The 17,930-nt window shown below is 38.5% G+C and overlaps 1 protein-coding gene across 5 annotated transcripts in view; it reads right to left on the bottom strand.

Annotated features, from left to right (window-relative positions):
- Positions 1–17,930, bottom strand: part of PARD3B (par-3 family cell polarity regulator beta) — a 1,059,813-nt gene that overhangs the window by 622,056 nt on the left and 419,827 nt on the right. The window lies entirely within an intron of this gene.

Here is a 17,930-nt window from a genome sequence, read left to right as displayed (position 1 = left end):
AGAGGAGGAAGCAGGCTCCCTGCGGAGCAGAGAGCCCGATGTGGGGCTCGATCCCAGGACCCTGGGATCATGACCTGAGCTGAAGGCAGAGGCTTTAACCCACTGAGCCACCCAGGCGCCCCTTGGCTTATTTGTTATACTTATTATTGCACAAATTAATAACCTATTAATGTTATTCACATTAAATACAAAAAGGGAACTTGTAGGCCCTGGCTATGCCTGATTTAAATTTAAAACTCCACAAAGTCATCTTGCCACATTTTTTTTCTTGAGTATTACCTGATTTTAATTCCATTCCATTCTCAACATGAAACATCAACAATTTCAATGATAAAGTAGGAGCATTTTTACATCAGAGCATAAGAAAATTGTTTTAATTATTCTCAACTGATTAATGAACAGATTGAAAATTCTTTATTATTAATACAGTTTAACAAAGGTCTATTAATATTTGCCAAATAATGAAAGTTGAGATGTTTTTAAAAAGAACTGTATCTTATTGTTGTGTTAATTTGCCCATATGCTGTAAAGATACTAAAAATTTTCTCCAATCTTGAATTTTTTGTAGATGCTTTATGAATAATAAAAACACCTGAATGTTTTCTCCATGCATACTGAATTAGTTCCACTAACTTATCAACTATATTTATTAGTTGAAATTCATATCAGAGTCTTTAATTTTTACTTTCTTTAAAAAGGAATTTCTCCTCTCCCATATTTAATTTCCCCCTCTATCCACACAACACACAAATACACACACAGACACACACACACACACACACATTTTGTATGTATTCTTTACCAGAACTTCTGCCTGAAACTTCATGAGTTTCAGTCCACAATACATATTCTATTGGTCAGGACCACAGTACAATTAGCAAACATATTTGCTCAAGATTTAAGAATAGAAAAAATAAATTAGAAAGAAAAAAAAAAGACTTAAGAATAGCCATGTAACTTTAGATTATAACTACTGAATAGGGAAATTTATATTTTATTTAACATCTAAAAATCATCAACCCCAACCACCAGTTGGGATGACCAAAACAACACTGTTCCAGAAACATTTCTCAGTATCAACGCTTTTGGCTTCAAGTTACTGTTCTATGAAAACTCGAGTAGAATCTCCCGGAAAACACTCAAGCTATTGTCTGCTTACACCCAATCAGGTGGAAAATAGAGGCAATTATCCAGATAATCCGAGCAAAAAAAGACAAAAACCTCCCCAATTACGTGTGTACCTTAGGTGAAATATTTTAAGTTGTTCTAGATTCAGATAATTACACCCCTTATCCTTTTAGATATATACAATTTGAAATTCTCTCAAGTACAAACAAATAAACAAAAAGATAATCTCTATGGGGTATATTATGATTTATAAAACTGATTAATTTTCATGAGACACAATGACTAATTCCTTTTGAGGTCTGTACTGATTTAAACCCTGAGTAAACCACACAGTCTTTTAATACTGAGTTGTTATACATCATCTACAGACAATGATGTAGTTCTATACCCATCTCAAAAGGTTTTAGAGAACTTTTTGTTTGTTTCACCATACACCTAATTAAAATCTTTGAGTTTGACCTGAAAGACTGTGAGTGATGAAGTGAATTTGTATTGGTGGGAAATATGAGCCAGCACTTCATGGCAACTCCCAACATGGTGCCTTTCAATATGGCACCTCCCAACATTGAGCCACACCCATGAACTGATGAGCTTAACACGGGATGGACTGGAGATACTTTGCAGTTGTGTTCAGAGCCGGCCATGGGGACGGGACATCCATTCCTGAGCCTCCCAGCTAGGTCTGAGAGTTGGAGAAAAGTGACCGAGCAGTTCCTCCAAGCAGCTGACAGGGATGACATAAACAATCCCTTATCAGTAATAAGTACCCAATTTTGCAAATGATTTATCTTCTACACCTTAGAGTGGCTTCAAGTTTCTCTAATAACATCTCTCACATTCCTTGCCTACTCCTAGTGTCCTAATGTGTCCCTCAATTAAAATCTTATTTGAAAAACAATTCATACCGTCACAATAATTCAAACTAAGCAGAAAGAAATAAAAAATGTTCCTTTCTCCTTTGCACTATTAGACTCAACTTCCCAGAAGTCACTCTTTCATGACATTTCTACTCTTGGCTCTTTTGGTGGTAAACTGCATATAGACATTCCTCTCTGTGTGTTCAGATGTAGCATCATTTGACTCCCTGTTCTGAAGTATGAGGCATTTTCCTCATTTGCAACTCCTTTCCCTTCTCCTCTAGCCACTACTCTTCCTCTCCCACTGCTCTCTAATTTTTGCGTAAATGCTACTCTGTTTAACACTGGACTCCCATTCTCACCTGCAGACACTCCCATTCTCCAAAACTCCTATCACTTCCTAACACACCACAGAAATAACTCATTTATGATGTTTATCGCTTGTCTCCTTCCAGGAGTAGATAAACTACAGGAGAGCACAAAGTTTTTTTGTTGTTCACTGTTACATTCCCTGCAGCTTCAAAACTGCCTGGCAGACAGATAGGTATTCAATAAGTATTTGGTGAATGGATGAATAGATGGATTACCATTTAATTTTTTAAATACCTACACTTGCTTGGTCCAGATGGTCCAGCCTGTACCTCTCACCACCCCACCATGGAAGACAAGGATATTAACATGAATATACATTCTATTTTTTTGCATCTTTCAAGGTGTTTTTTTTTTTTTTTTTGCAATAGTTAGTTCATTTTCAGTGTTGTATTCCATTATATGTCTACACCACAACTTCTTTACCATTTTATCATTAATGGACATTTGAGTTATTTTCAGTTAGGGATTAAGAACAGGGATACTGTGCAGTATATTTTGGCAAACATCTATATTCTTTGCTGCTGAGTGTTACCTCCTTTAAGACTGAAATGGCAGAGCGATAGAGGATGTGGAGGTTCAACTCTAGTAGATACATTTTTCCCCAAAATGTGGAACTACTTGAACCTCAGGTTACTAGTGATGAGGGCTCTAGTTACTCCACAAGCTCACCAACACCTGGTGTGTCTTTTTCATTTTAGTAATTCATGGATTACTAGTAATCTTCTACTGAAAAAATAAATTTAAACCAACTTTTTTTTTAAGATTTTATTTTATTTATTTGACACAGAGAGAGAGATCACAAGTAGGCAGAGAAGCAGGCACAGAGAGAGGAGGAGGCAGGCTCCCTGCTGAGCAGAGAGCCCGGTGTGGGGCTCGATCCCAGGACCCTGAGACCATGACCTGAGCTGAAGGCAGAGGCTTAACCCACTGAGCCACCCAGGCGCCCCTTAAACCAACTTTTTATTTTGGACTTTAAATTTACAAAAAGTTGCAAAGATAGTAGAGTGTCTAATATTTCCCATGTTAACATCTTACCTAATTATGGTGCATATGTCAAAACAAATGAGTTATTTACACAGGATTATTAACTAAGTTACAGGCTTCCTTCAGGTTTCCTTCGTTTTCTCACTAAGGTCCTTTTCTGTTTGAGAGTCAATCCAGAATACCATGTTGTATTAATTCATCAAGTCTTCTCTGGTCTGGGACAGTTACTTAGTCTTTTCTTACTGCTCATGACTTTGGAAATTACGACTAGGGCTGGTCAGACATTTTGTAGAGTGCCCTCAGTTTGAGTTTGTCTAATGCTTTTCTCAAGATGGGCCTCGGGGAAGAACATTACTGGGGTGAAACGTTCTGCTCATCCCATCATAGGGAATATATCAGCTGACTTCTCCCTGGTGATGGTAATCTTGATCAGCTGGTTCAGATAGCACTGGTCAGATTTCGCCACTATACACATTACATTTTTTTCCCCCATAGCCTATACTTGGAAGTGAGTCACTAACCTCAGTTTATACTTAAGTGGGAAGGAATATGTATATATTATTTGAACTCTTCTGTAAGGAAGATTTGTTCCTCACCACCACCATTAACACTTTTATTTATTCAATCAGTTATTTATTGGTATCAGTATGAACACATGTATATTTACTTTATATCTTGGGTTATAAACCAATACTACATTATTTTGTTGTCAATTTTGCAATGTGGTTTTAATGTGTCTTCCATGAAGATTAATGAAATTGAACCCTTTTTTATATATTTATTGGTCATGCAAATATCTATTTTATATGGAATGCCTTGTTAGAATTCTACTTTTCTTTCAAATTATCAGCTTCTCTCTTATTTCTGTGAGTTCTTCATATACTTTGGGCATGGACTTTTGTCAAATATATGTATTATAACTATTTCTCAGAATACACAACTGTTTTCACTATTTTAATGGCATCATTTAGTGAACAGAATTCTTTAACATGATCCAATTTATCTCAAATTTTCTATGGTTAGCTCTTTATGTCTTGTATTAAAAATAACCCTAACTCTAAAGTAATGCACATATCCCCATGTTGTCTTCACAGTTTGTTAGTAGATCTAAATATAAAAGAATGGCAAAAACAATCTGTCTTGCACTGATTTTTGTGTAAGGTGTGAGGTAGGGGTTAAGATTATTACTTTTTCTATATAAATATTGAATTGGCTCAGCATCATCCCTCCCCCAGTGCACAGCGATGTCAAATCTGACATAAAATAAATGGCTATTTGTGAGGGTCTATTGCTAGAAATTTTTATTCTATGCCATTCATCTCTCCTTGTGCCAAAACCACACCGAATCAATTACTATAACTTTATAAATCTTGGTGCTGGTCAGGTAGCTCCCTCCAAGTTTTTTGTTCTTCTCTAAGGCTGTCTTGTCAATTCTACTCTAGCATCATTTTTTACCTTGTTGTTCCTTAACTGTCTGGTGAGCAGTGGTTGCCCACTTGTATCTCTGTATGAAGTACTCTGTTACTTAAGAATAACAAGGAGCTTCAGTTTTCTTAGAGCATGTTCACTGACAGGTCTCACTTTAACAGGCAGGCAGGCAGTCAGGCTGTCCACCTGCACCCAGCCCATCTCTCAATGCCAAAAGAAAAAGACTTGACTCTTGGGCAGCCTGAAATCTAAGTCATCTATTAATCGGATTCTATTTACTTTCCATTCCCCCTTCTTCCCATTTCCAGTGGTTTTCTTAATCTATTCCCTCCCTTTATTTTTAACTTTCATTTGTATGAAAGTTTGGGATGGAGGAGACACAAAAGAAATATATTTAATCTACTTTTTGGGAGCTGAAAGCTGATGTGCTTTCCTGCTTTACTTATAAAGGGGGTGGAATTATAGTCAGCAAGACAGGTATATTACATAAAGGTGGGTCTTAGATTTCAGTGCATGGTATATATAAATATCACCCATGCTATGTCTCAATTAAAAAAAACAAAGAATGAAAAATGTTGTACTGAATTGTGAACATCTTGAGGGAAAAAAAGTATATTTTAATTTCTATTTGATTTCTATATTTCAATAGGTAAGTTCTATGCAAATCATATAATCACCTGTTAACTTTAAAGCATTTTTGATCTATACCAGCATCTTATTTAAAAAAAAAAAAAAGTCATCTAAGAGACACATGGACTAGATATTTGTGCTGCTTGATCTCCATGTTGCTATCCAGGCCATTTTTCAGCCCTGTTTTGGCTGCCAAGAGGCTGACTTCCATTCAGTAACTCAGTCCATCACACTGGCCAGTTTCCCTTTTGCTGCCTATTGGGTTTGGCCATTAGGAAGGACCATCTGGAGATCAGAGGATAGGAACAAAGGGGTATTAGGATGTTTATCCCCCACGGCGTTCCCCCCCATCTTTTTGAAAGTGGCAGCACTGGGCAACTTTAGATCACAGGTTGTGATCCCTAAGGACCTCTCTTCCACATTTACAGCTCTCACCAGACTGGTAAGGATTTACTCCCCTTGCCATTTCTGGGCGTGGGCTGATAAGGGTTCTCCCAATCTTTTCAGGACGTGAGGGCCTTACTTTCATAAATAATCCCATTATTAAACTGTCTTCAAATGCACCTTTGAGATGCCATCTGTTACTTATTGGCACCCTGACTGCCGCCGTGTTCTAGGTCAGTTGGATGAGTGAATCAACATTACAAATCAGTTCTTCTTCCCTTGTGTAAAGCTACTGTCAGACATAAGCGGCATGTACTTACCGACTGTAAAAGAAAATCCTCATGAACAACATGCTGAATCAGGGTGAGGACATGAAAGTAAACACTTGCATTAAGATAAAAAGAATCAAAGCAATTACCCTTCTACAAATCTCTAAAAACAAGCGCCAAGGTATTATATGAAAACTCTGCCGCAATTATACTATTTTGATTAATGTCCCTGAGTATTATTTTAACTTCAAGAAATCATTTTACCATTTATCTTTTAAGACTGAAGAGAGGAAAAACAAATTTAATTTTATGGCTTAGGAGAAGGTATAAGATGAGCAGAGTCTACATTTATGAGAAAGAGAGGACACAGAGTCAAGGGTTAAAAGTGGGGAAAAGAGAGAACAAAAAACCAGACCAAAACATTATTATTTAGATAAACACAAGGAGATTTTATAATTTTCTGCCAAATGATCAATAATAAAGTTAGCGATAAAAATAACAGTGACTTACCACTTATTACATGGCAGGCGCTATTCTTTTTTTTTTTTTAAGATTTTATTTATTTATTTGACAGAGAGAGATCACAAGTAGGCAGAGAGACAGGCAGAGAGAGAAGGGGAAGCAGGCTCCCCACAGAGCAAAGAGCACAATGCGGGGCTTGATCTGGACCCCGAGATCATGACCTGAGCCGAAGGCAGAGGCTTAGCCCACTGAGCCACCCAGGTGCCCCAAGGCAGGCACTATTATATGTGTTTTATATATGTAGATACATAAATGCTTTTGATGCTCACCAACAACTCTATTCAGTCATTACTGATATTACCTATGATTTATATACAGACACACATGCAACATACACATTTATATGTGTATGTATGTATATATGTGTATATATGTATATATAATGGAATACACACACACACAGAGGGGGAGAGAGAGAAAGAGGTTTTTTTACATAAGAAACTGAGACATACTGAGGTTAAATAATTTGCCAAAGATCACCTAGTTGTAAAGGGGAGAGTCATATTTGACCTATGCTCGTGCTCTTAATTTCTAGACTATACTTTGGTAAATATATTTACATACTGTTTCATCTATATCCTTCTTTATCCCTTTTGGAATTAATGTTCATTAAGATACTAGAGAAAAAACAAAGTCAAATATATTCAGGTTGCATTCTGCATACTAAGAAGAGAACCAATTTTTAAGAAGACATGAATCATAAACAAGAATTCTGCCTAACCTCACATAACTTTTCACCTTGTAAAGACAGAACATTATCATATCACACTTATGACAACTACCAAACAAATGTTAAACGTTATTTTTAAAAATAGGGCAATAAGGGAGTCAAGGAAGTTCTTTTAAAGAAAATTAATTCTTGAGTAAGTTTTTGAAGAAGGTGATAATTGGTCTGAAAAGGAGAAAACACACAAAATTTGTTCTCTCAACTTCTCTAAGGAAATCTTCCAAGAGGGTCAAGATGCTCCTTCTCAATACCGTCTACAGTGGTAGATGAATTCCCATATAAGACAGTCATATTTAGACAGTTTGGACACTCAAATGGAGAATGGTGTTTTGAGTAAGAATAGAGGGACTGAAAAGAGAGCTTTAACTTTCTGCATCACATAAATAAGTCAGGCTGAGATATAGCTTATAGATTTGGAGAAGAAACGATCACCCTTAGGAGTCCAGTCAGTAATTTATATGGCATTCAGTGAAAAAAGCAGCAAGGAGTGGGTCACTGACATCTACCTCCTGTCTAGGGTACAATTAATTCTTCTGAACAGTGCATTTACTGAAAGTCACCAGGGTAGAAGCCTGATCTCTAACTTTACCATCTAAAATTAAAAGAATACATTTGACTGGGCTGTCATTGGGAAGAAGGTTAGATAGATGGATGGATGGATAAATATTCATCCATCAACCCATTAGGTCCTTGAAGAACTTCCTTAGGAAGCACAGGACACTGTTAGTGGTGATGGAAAGATGTGGCATCCTAGTTATTTCTGACCACCTAATAGGAGATAAAACTAACAGTTTTATCCCAAAATAGTAAGCAAAAATTGCAGAATCACATATAAACCACAAACTTGAAGTTTTATTATTTCCAAAACCTCTCTGTCAAACAAAGACCCAAATAAAAGGCAATTAACCAAGTTTGGGGAGACATCGTGCATGACTAATGGCACACGGCAAAGATCTTTGTGCACATCTAAATCTACGTATCAGGTAAGGCCTTCTCCAACTATATAAGGTTGTGTAAATGTATGCTCTGTGATATTATAACCAGAGTTGTAAATTATAAAAATGGAAACCTAACCAAGTTAAGAGATTCACCCAGTAATTTATTTTAAGTCAACTAGATTGCTAGGGAATGAGAAAGCTGCTTGGGAATGAGTTCATGGCTCATGCTATTTTATATTCCTCTGGTAGCCTAGAGTAATACTTCTCCTCTATTGAGCCAGCAATAAATAATTATTGATTACCTGAAGTCAGTGACAGGCACACCACCATCTTCTGTAGCAATGACATCAGACAGACTGATTTCCATAACTACATTCTTAAGCCCAATCATCAGAAAAGAGCAGATGTTAGCTGTGCAAAGGCTGAATTCTCGGCCATGAGGGCAGTTAACTGTAACACCCAACTCAAGTCGTGAGGTCAAAGGACATTATTCCTGAACTGTGACTAAAATACAAAGTTTGCCTCATGCTTTCAGGTCTCTGGGGCAGAAAGTCTATTTGTTTTAAAAACAGAAGGAGAGCTTAATTGATCATCACAATTCTGCAGGACCAGATGACACAAAGCTATTCAGCTTGCTGCCATCCATGTCATTTTTCAGAACAAACAGTGCAAAAAGGTATGGAAATGCCATTCTTATCAACAGTTTCAAGAAACATGGACATTGAGGCAATGGCTTCTTTTAACTAATATCATCTTAAAACGCCAACTACAAGAGCTATGATTTTTAAATAGTTTGTGGTTAGGCAAGAAGTCTTCTAACTTATTTTCCTTGATCGTGCCATATTCCACACACATGCATTAAGTAATCCTAGCCAAGCCTTCCAAATAAATAAAAAGAAAATAAGCAAGAAGTATCACATAATTTCCTTTAATTTTACACACAGGAAAAAAAAAAAAGTCCCAAATGTAGAGTCTCATATTTACATAGAACAGTAATCAAGATTTTTCTGATATTTTTAGAGGGTTACCTGTATTTTCTCATAGTTATAAAGATTTTCCCATTAGGTCCATGAGTAAACAGAATGGGCACCATTTTGTGTGTAACATATGATAGATGCATTGTTTTAATGATAAATTGACAGACTGTGGTGGTCGTATCTAGGAAGTTGTCTTCTTTTATCTGGTAAACATTTTGAAAAGGGTAAACACAAGAGAGATAGCTTTCTTATGGCAATTGCTAAGCAAAGGCTATCGCCTTTTCTTATCACCTCGAGATGTGAAAATGAAGAGATCAAGCTGTTTCAGTACTTTTACTTTCATTTAGCCGAATCAAGATCATAGCAAAATTTCCAAGTAGGTACGGCACAAGGAACTAAGCAAATATGTGTACATTGGGGCATAATTTATCATATGGCTTTATCAGATAAAGCAAATGAGAAAATCCTGAGCCAGTCATAAAAGCGTGTCCAACTCTGAGTGACTTGTCCTTAAGATGGATCTTGTGTAAATAATTAAATTAGTCCCCCAGATGGGTAGAAAAGGGGGGAGGGAAGTGTGTGGGCATGAGCACACACACACACACACACACACACCCCACACCTTAAAGGCTAAAACCTTACACTTAAGTTGTTAGTTAGTATAAATGAGGCTTTACCATATTCTGAATTGTAGCAAGATTCCTGAATTTCACGCTGCAAAAGAAAATCAGCATGATTATCATAAATAATTTGATTAGGTGTGATTAGAAATTTATGAGAAATGTAATCTTCAGTCACAAAGAATTATATATTTAAAAATCTGAATCCTATTGTTAGGAATGTTTAATACAGGTAAATAATTTGAAAGCATTTTGAAAAAGGTGTATGGAACCTTAGAAGGCTCTAAAAAGCAGAACCTCTATCCAGAGAATGGAGGATCATTCTGTCTGGTGCTGTCTGGCTGTCCCAGAAAGGAAGGGTTAGAAGAAAGGAAGATGGGAGTTGTGATGGCGGCTGGGAAGGGAGTAAGAAGAGACCATGGGTATGTGTGCATGCATGTATGTGTGTGTGTTGGGGGGTTGGGGAGTGGTCTTCCCCTTCTTTTATTAAAAGAATAAACAGCAAATGATTTTATCAGTGGCCCAAGGAACTATGAAAAGTTGAATATGACAGTATGACTGAAAATATTTTCACCACACAGGGAGTAGGCCTTTGCAAACATGGCCTCACTGGATTTACTATTAAAAGCAGTGTGCAAGAGAGGCCTGAAAACCCAGGGGTCTAATATCAAGTGAGCGGTAGGAAGGTGACCTTTCATTCCGTTTGTTTATGAGAGGATCTGCAGACTCTGTCTCAGTGTGGGTCCAGCATGGGCAAGAGGCCAAAGGGGAGATGGTGAACTCGGCAGATTTTTTTTGTTTTTTGCTTTTTTTGAGGACATATAATCAACTTAGAAATCTATGCTAGAAAAGAACAAGAGTAAAAGCTTGTTTTTTATATGCTATCTGACATTTCTGGGTGAATGGTTAAATGCAAATCCCCTTTAGTATTTTTTTTCTATAGAGTACAACCACCTTAGCACCAATTTAAGTACTAAATTTAGCCATTGGATACAGCACGCAAAGGAGAATGGAAGCACGTAGTAAAAAAAAAAAATATTAAGACAAAATAAAAAGCAAAACCTGATAGAAAACAGAAAAATGAAAGTAGCAGTTCTGTTAGGATGATGGTAATGTTTCTTTCTTGTTTAATATTCTATAACAAATAATATCTCACTTAAAAGACATTTATAAGAATACAGAATATTTTCAAGCAAATCTCACTGTTATTTTTATAAAATGTTATAAACTGATTGCCTGTCTATGAAGTGTGCCTGTATGGACCATTCATCTGCAGTTACTTAGAAAAGGTAATGCCAAGTATGCTGGAAAATTCTTATTGGAACTATTACTCACATCTGTACTTCACTAACAGAAACAAAAATGACTCCTGTGTGGTAATTACCTTTTAGCATTTGTTCAGGAGTTGCTTGTCTTTAGGTATTGATTTTATTTTTTCATTCAACCAAGTACCTCGGGCCCTTTCTGGAGTATTAAAACATTTTAAAATATTCAATATATAATCTGAATCCCGCCACTCCTGGCAACTTTCACCTACTATGCAAACAAACTCAAATAAAAACCAAAACATCGGGAAAAGAAGAATGATGCCAGAAACGGGTTAGAAACGCCGTGACCTCCTTCATCCCGATTTAGTCACTGTCGCACCAGAAAGCATGCACACACTTTGTTGACTCTATGGCTGTGACTGATTGATGATGGCCTGGCAAGGTTACCATAGCTAATTACAACATCATTCATCTAAGCCTGCATGGTTAGAAAATACTGGGCTCGCAGGGAAGAAAAAAGTTTAAGAAAGAAAAGCTATTCTGTAGCTGTTAACTTTTGAATAATCAGCCCCAACAGGAAACAAATAAGATGAAACCCAATGACCAAATTATGACTTATGGTTTCATCCAAGCGAATGACCTCAGTTGCCTGGTGATTTCCACTCTGGTTTCACAGCCCACAGCGGAGAGCTTCCAGCAACGAGGAACCCGCACATGCTTGTGTGCTTTGTAGTCCAAATTCAAAGGCTCCGTCAGAAGCCCGGCCCAGCCCCGAGCTTTAGTTCTGCTATGTGTGTGGTGTGACTGTGTTTGTCTAGGGTCAGATGCCAATACTTAAACTCACATTATGGGCACAGCAGCTACTTACACACTGCAGCCTAATTAAAGGAATAAACTTCCCCCTTCTTTATTTTTTCCTGAAGATCAGTGCCATAAAGGGATTTGGTTTCCTTGAAAATTCAGACAAACGTTCCCATATGTTTCCCTTATAAAGTAAATGAGTCAAAATCAGATAGAAAACGGTCACAATTTCCAACACTAATCTATGGCTATATGATTTTTTTTTTCTGAGAACTACTGAAAATAAAGACAAGGGAACTCAGTGTTTTGAAAATAATTACATTATAACAAACACACAATCATAGTTTCCATTTAAGTTTTGAAGCACAAACACACATGGAAACAATAAAGCGTCTGAGGCACCTTTCAGCTTTCAAGTCTCAGAAGTAAGAATCACTTTCAAATAGAAAGTAAGTTCATCTTCAAAGTTTAACATACAAGAAGAGAATAAAGCGAATGCTATTTCAACTCCAAACTTTAATCAGATTGCTTTATATCTGGGTAATATAGATCACAACACTGGCAACAACCAAGTCCCAAATATGTTTTATCCTGACACACTGTTCAAATTACATTGCTAAAATAATTATAACTAAAGAAAATATTTTCTCACGTAAGCCTGAACCCAAAACAGCAAGTTTCTGTCAGGAAGTACTGAAAAAAATTATCAAAGGATCCAAAATACAACTACTAATTAACTGGGGCCATGGGGCAGAAATTGGCAGGCGCACGGAGTCCGATTCAGATTCAGCATGGTAGGAATGAAATTCTCTTAAATCAGTCATAGCCCATTAGGGCAAGCAAGGCGTATCTTATAGACAAGAACACTGTGGGGCAAGGAACATGGTAATGACACATCACAAAGTGACCCAGATGGTCCCAACTCAAATACCCATTTCTATGGAAATGACAAATGTGTCCTGATTTATTTATTTATTTATTTTTGTTTGGAAAGATGTGGTCCTGATATAGATTAAATGATTTACCTGGACACACTGCTAGATCAAATACTGTAGGGTCTGGGACCAGCTCCACTCTACTGGTTCTCAAGGGACAAGGATGGGCCAGGCTTGGGGCCATGATCTCATGATGTCTTCTGCGCAACAGTAGAAGGTCAGGTACCACAGATCTAAAGGCAGCACAGGAACTACTGAACCGTAGGCTAAAAGACCCTTACTCTTCCAAATTTCAAACTTAGTGTCCTAATTTGTCTGATGTACAGAAGGCCCTATGTACAGATACTTGAAATGTCAAAAAGAGTACAACAGTATCCTCAACACAGAAAAGAAAATCACCTCCATATCCCATTAGCATACTGGTTTTGGTGCACTTAACTCCCCAACACACGCACTTGAATGCGTGCAGGTGTGTGCAAACCTTCAAGGGTTGAGGAGACGAAAGTAAATTCTTTTTTTTTTTTTTTTTAAACTTAGAGAAGGATTTAAAGGAAATTTTCTCCATCTAATTTTCTGGTCTTTATTCCCTTATTACCTTTTGACTTATAGCTATTCATAGTATCTATTTATTAATTTACACTCTATCTCAATTCCAAAAGGATATGAGGTGGTATTTTATCACATACAGTATTAAAAGACATGGTAATTGAAATCTTCAATTAATCCCAAAAATGTCATGAAGTTGAAAGAGTGCTGTACAGGGTCCGACTCTTGTTCTTTATCCAACCATTTATTTGACATCAGAGCACACATTTCCTTGTTTGTAAAATGATGTCAATTGTCTAGAGAACTGCTAATTAGGAAATTTTAAGGAAATTTCCAGAACCAGAATTTTACAAAAGCTGTTATCAGGGGTACTAAGAATTCTTGAGTGGAAGTGCGTTTCTTTACAGTAGGACTTCTAAAGGGCATTAGGATTCTCTGTTGCCTCCTCACCAGCTTTCTGTATTCCTTTTGTCCCTTGTTACGGAACCTGGACTGGATCCCGGCAGAAGAACCAAGTGCCACGCAGAGACTTTGGAGGATCGGAGGTTTATGGAACACCGGCGGGCAAGGAGGAGGTTGTTCTCCAAAGGTCTGAGCCCCAAGCACAAGCAGGGAGGGGAATTTCTACCCTTCTACTTCTGCATACTTGGTACTTTCAGTGCCTATGGGAAATGGGATAGGAAAGAAGACCCCGGGAGGGCTTTGAGAAAGAGACTGGAATTGCCTTGCTGGTTTGGTCAGCCATCTTAGGGTACAGTTTTTCCCTATCACCCTGAAAGCTTAACCAATCCTATCTGTACAAAGAGTGAATGTGAATAAATTAGAAGAACATCTAAAACTTAAATGCTCAGTGAATGTCATTTGCTCATTAACTATAATCACATAGTTGTTGAAATCCCAAAACATGTTCAGAAGTACCATAGGGCTCCAAAGAAGACTTGGAAAATTCCTGAACTGGGTGATTTTAAAGTCCAAGTAAACTCTGTGGATATCATTTTGTGCTGTTCTACCTAGTATTTGTTCTACCATGTCTCTTCTTTTAAATATATTTTTAGGGTAGCAATCTCTAGGTTATATTGTAGGAAGCACTGGCCTATTTCAGAAACAGACTCTTAAAGTGTTAGCCCAAACTAGTAAATCATTCTGCATTAGGACTTAGTCATTTAGCATTACATTAGAAAATCCACTGTGGTGGGGGCACTTGGGTGGCTCAGTTGGTTAAGCATCTGACTTTGGCTTGGGTCATGTTTTCAGGGTCCTGGGGTCCAGCCTCTTGTCGGGCTCCCTGCTGAGAGGGGAGACTGCTTCTCCCTCTCCTTCTGCCCTCCCCCAGCTCATGCTCTTTCACTGTCTCTTTCAAATAAATAAGTAGAATATTTAAAAAAAGAAAAAGAAAATCCATCGGGAAAATAAATGTAAGAAATAATTTAGATGAATGAAGTTAGAATTATGTACTTTCCCAATTGATTTGAAATTCCTCCTGTAAATAAAAATATATACCCCATTAGCTTACAGGGTATATACTGAACCCTTTTAGGTCAGTAGAAGATTTTTTCAATTCATCTTTGTAACTCATTATTGTTGAATGAAGTATTGGGAAATAAATTTATTGTATACCTTGTGTACTACCTTCAAGATGTACACAAGGCTTTACAAATACGATCGTATTTGAGCTTGAATTTAAAAGGTGCATACAAATTCCACCAAGTAGAAAAGAGGCAAAGGGAGGATCAAAGAGAAAAAGTTCCTCTACAAGCACAGAGGCCTGAAAGACAGCAAATTTGGGGAACGGCAAGTGGTTCTTGGTACCTACAGGTTAACGTAACTGTGAAGGAGTGGCCAGTAATAAAGGTGGGCAGCGAGGAAGTAGGTAGGTCATGAAGAGCCTATATATAAGAACTTCTGGCATATTCTGTACATAAGTATTTCATCTTGGAAGAAAAAGAAGAGGGGCCAATCTCGGTATGCATACAGGGAATGTTGCTGGCTTTTAACAGAATATTATTAATTATCATCATGTGTTGGACAATGACAGAAAAATTATACTAGATATCAAGCATAATTTTATTTCAGATACCAATACAATACAAATTTTTGTTGATTAATATGACCTAATCATAAAATGTGTTGATTCCTATTTGTCAAATGGTAGCTTGATAAGAGAGATAAACATGTAAGCTGATAATGATTAAATTCCTCATCTTCTTGAATGGGGCTCAAGAATTTGACAATCCCTGTGTCTGCTCTACCAGCCTATGCAGACGAGCCCCAGAACTAGAACTGCTTCCAATGGCCTTGGGAGCGGAGTGGGGAGCAGAGGTGAAGAGCTGGGGCTCTGGTGGTTAGCATTTTATGCACAGGCTAATGTGCATAAATGAATCACTGGGACACAAATGCTACTCTCCCTCTAGCCACACACCCCCTTCACCTAAGCAGGATCTCAGACAGGGTCTGAGAGCACGACTGGTCCCATCCCCTCGGCCGCCCTGAGCACTGCCTCTGCGGCCAGGCATAGCCCTCCATGCTCAGTTGACATCTGCCCCATCTATGACCATACCCTTCCCCAAGGCAACAAAAGGAAAGATACACAGAACAGGCAGACACCAAAGCAGGCTGGGTTGCTTCCTCTACTTTCCCTGAGAAACTTGACAAATGTTTTCTCTTCTTTGCTTTTAAAGTTCCAGAAATGAAAAGTACTCAATCTGCTGGACCCATGAGGGGGGGATAAGGGTTTTTGTTTGTTTTTTTTCAGTGTTCATCCCTGCCCAGATTCCTCCTGCTAATTCCAAGGAACCATCTGCATCAGGCTGCTAATGAGTTTGGACGTGGCTCTCTGCACACGAGGAAGCCACTGGAAGTTGTTACGCAGAGAGTTATATAATCAGATTTGTGATTTAGCGAGGCAGCTCTGGCAGAAGCTGGAATGGGAGAAAGCAGGCCCTGTGACGACAGAGGTCAGCTTGAAGCCTCCGCGATGGTCTGAGTGACGCTCAAGCTCTGGCCAGCTGCAAAGGTCGTGAGGCGGAAGGAAGTAAGGCTGGCCGGCGAGCAAGGGGAAGATGTGGAGGTGATGCCAGGGCTTCAAAGCCCATGGCTGGGAGGCAACACTGACCACCTGGTGAGGAAGGTTAGCTAATCTCATCACCTCATCCACAGTACTAGAGACATGGATCTGAAGCCGGGGAGGTAAGCCCTTTCAAGATTTGGATACATATTCACAAAGTATGCCCCAAAAGTCCATCATCTTACTCTTTTACTACCAGCAGATTGGAGGCAGCAAAGAAAAAATGGTTCCCGACACTGGAGCCAGAAAGGGTTCAAATCTTGACTTTGCCATGAAAACACTATAGGCTTTTTGGATAAATTACCTTAGTACTACATGACTGTGTCCCCACCTCTTAAATGAGGGGAGTAACAAAACCCAGCTAAGTACCCTGAGGCTTAAATGAGCTGTCATGGAGCGCCTGGGTGGCTCAGTCTGTTAAGCATCTGCCTTCGACTCAGGTCATGATCCCGGAGTCTGGAATCAATGATTCTGGGATCCTGGGATCCAGCACCACATGGGCTCCCTGCTCAGCAGGGAGCCTGCTTCTCCCTCTGCCTCTACCCTTCCACTCCCTCCCCTGATTCATGTAAGCGTGTGCTCTCTCTCTCTCTCTCTGTCTGAAATAAATGAAATCTTTTAAAAATTCCCTAAAAAAATGAGTTATCATGAGCAAAGGATTAAGAACACTTGCTGCACTGCTTTGAGCTCAGGGCCTGGCATGTGGTCTCCACTAATAAAGATTTTTCTCTCTCTCTTTCACCAAACATTAGTACTAAAGAAGTAGAAAATTCACTTTCAAAGAAAAAGAACCTCAGCTTACTTTTCTTCCTGATTTCAACATTATGTTGCTCAGACAGTTGAACAAAAGAAGCTGAGAAAGCTTAAGAAAAACAACCCCCCCACACCCATCCCCACCTAGAGAGCTCCTAAGGGAAGGCAGAAACAAATTCCCCAGCACAGGCTACTCTAAGGTTCAGCCTTTTGAAGACCACACAGTGCTTGCTTATAAATAGAATATTAAAACAAGCGAGAGCAATTTTCTCCTTTCGCCTTCCCTTATTGCCTAATTTCCCTCCCATCCCATTTGCATAATGGATAAAAAGGCATCCATTATGCAAATGAATGATAGGGCGGTGAGGTTGCTGCTGCCACAGACCTCCTCTGTGGATGGGGAAGCTGCCACGGAGTCCTGGGCTGTCCACATGCATTCCAGAACATCGCGTCACTAGCTGGGTTTCCAAAGGATAGAGGAACATCAGGAAGATTAGAGGTCATAAATTTCCACTTGGTTTATTATAAAAGCGGCACCACAGATGCTTTCCAGAAGATTAGTACCAAATACGGATATTCAGGATTGTGGTATGTAAAATAAACTTTCCAGTCAACACTTGGCTTCAGATGGGAAAAAGCCGGCTCTCTGCAGGACTTCTGTGATTTTAAGCGTACACTCTGCTTTGCAAGGGAAAAAGATTCCCCTCGCACAGTAGTAAAAGCCTCT

Source organism: Lutra lutra, chromosome 3 (genome assembly GCF_902655055.1).
Source record: "Lutra lutra chromosome 3, mLutLut1.2, whole genome shotgun sequence".
NCBI lineage: Eukaryota > Metazoa > Chordata > Mammalia > Carnivora > Mustelidae > Lutra > Lutra lutra.
This window is presented reverse-complemented; position numbering and strand designations above follow the sequence as displayed.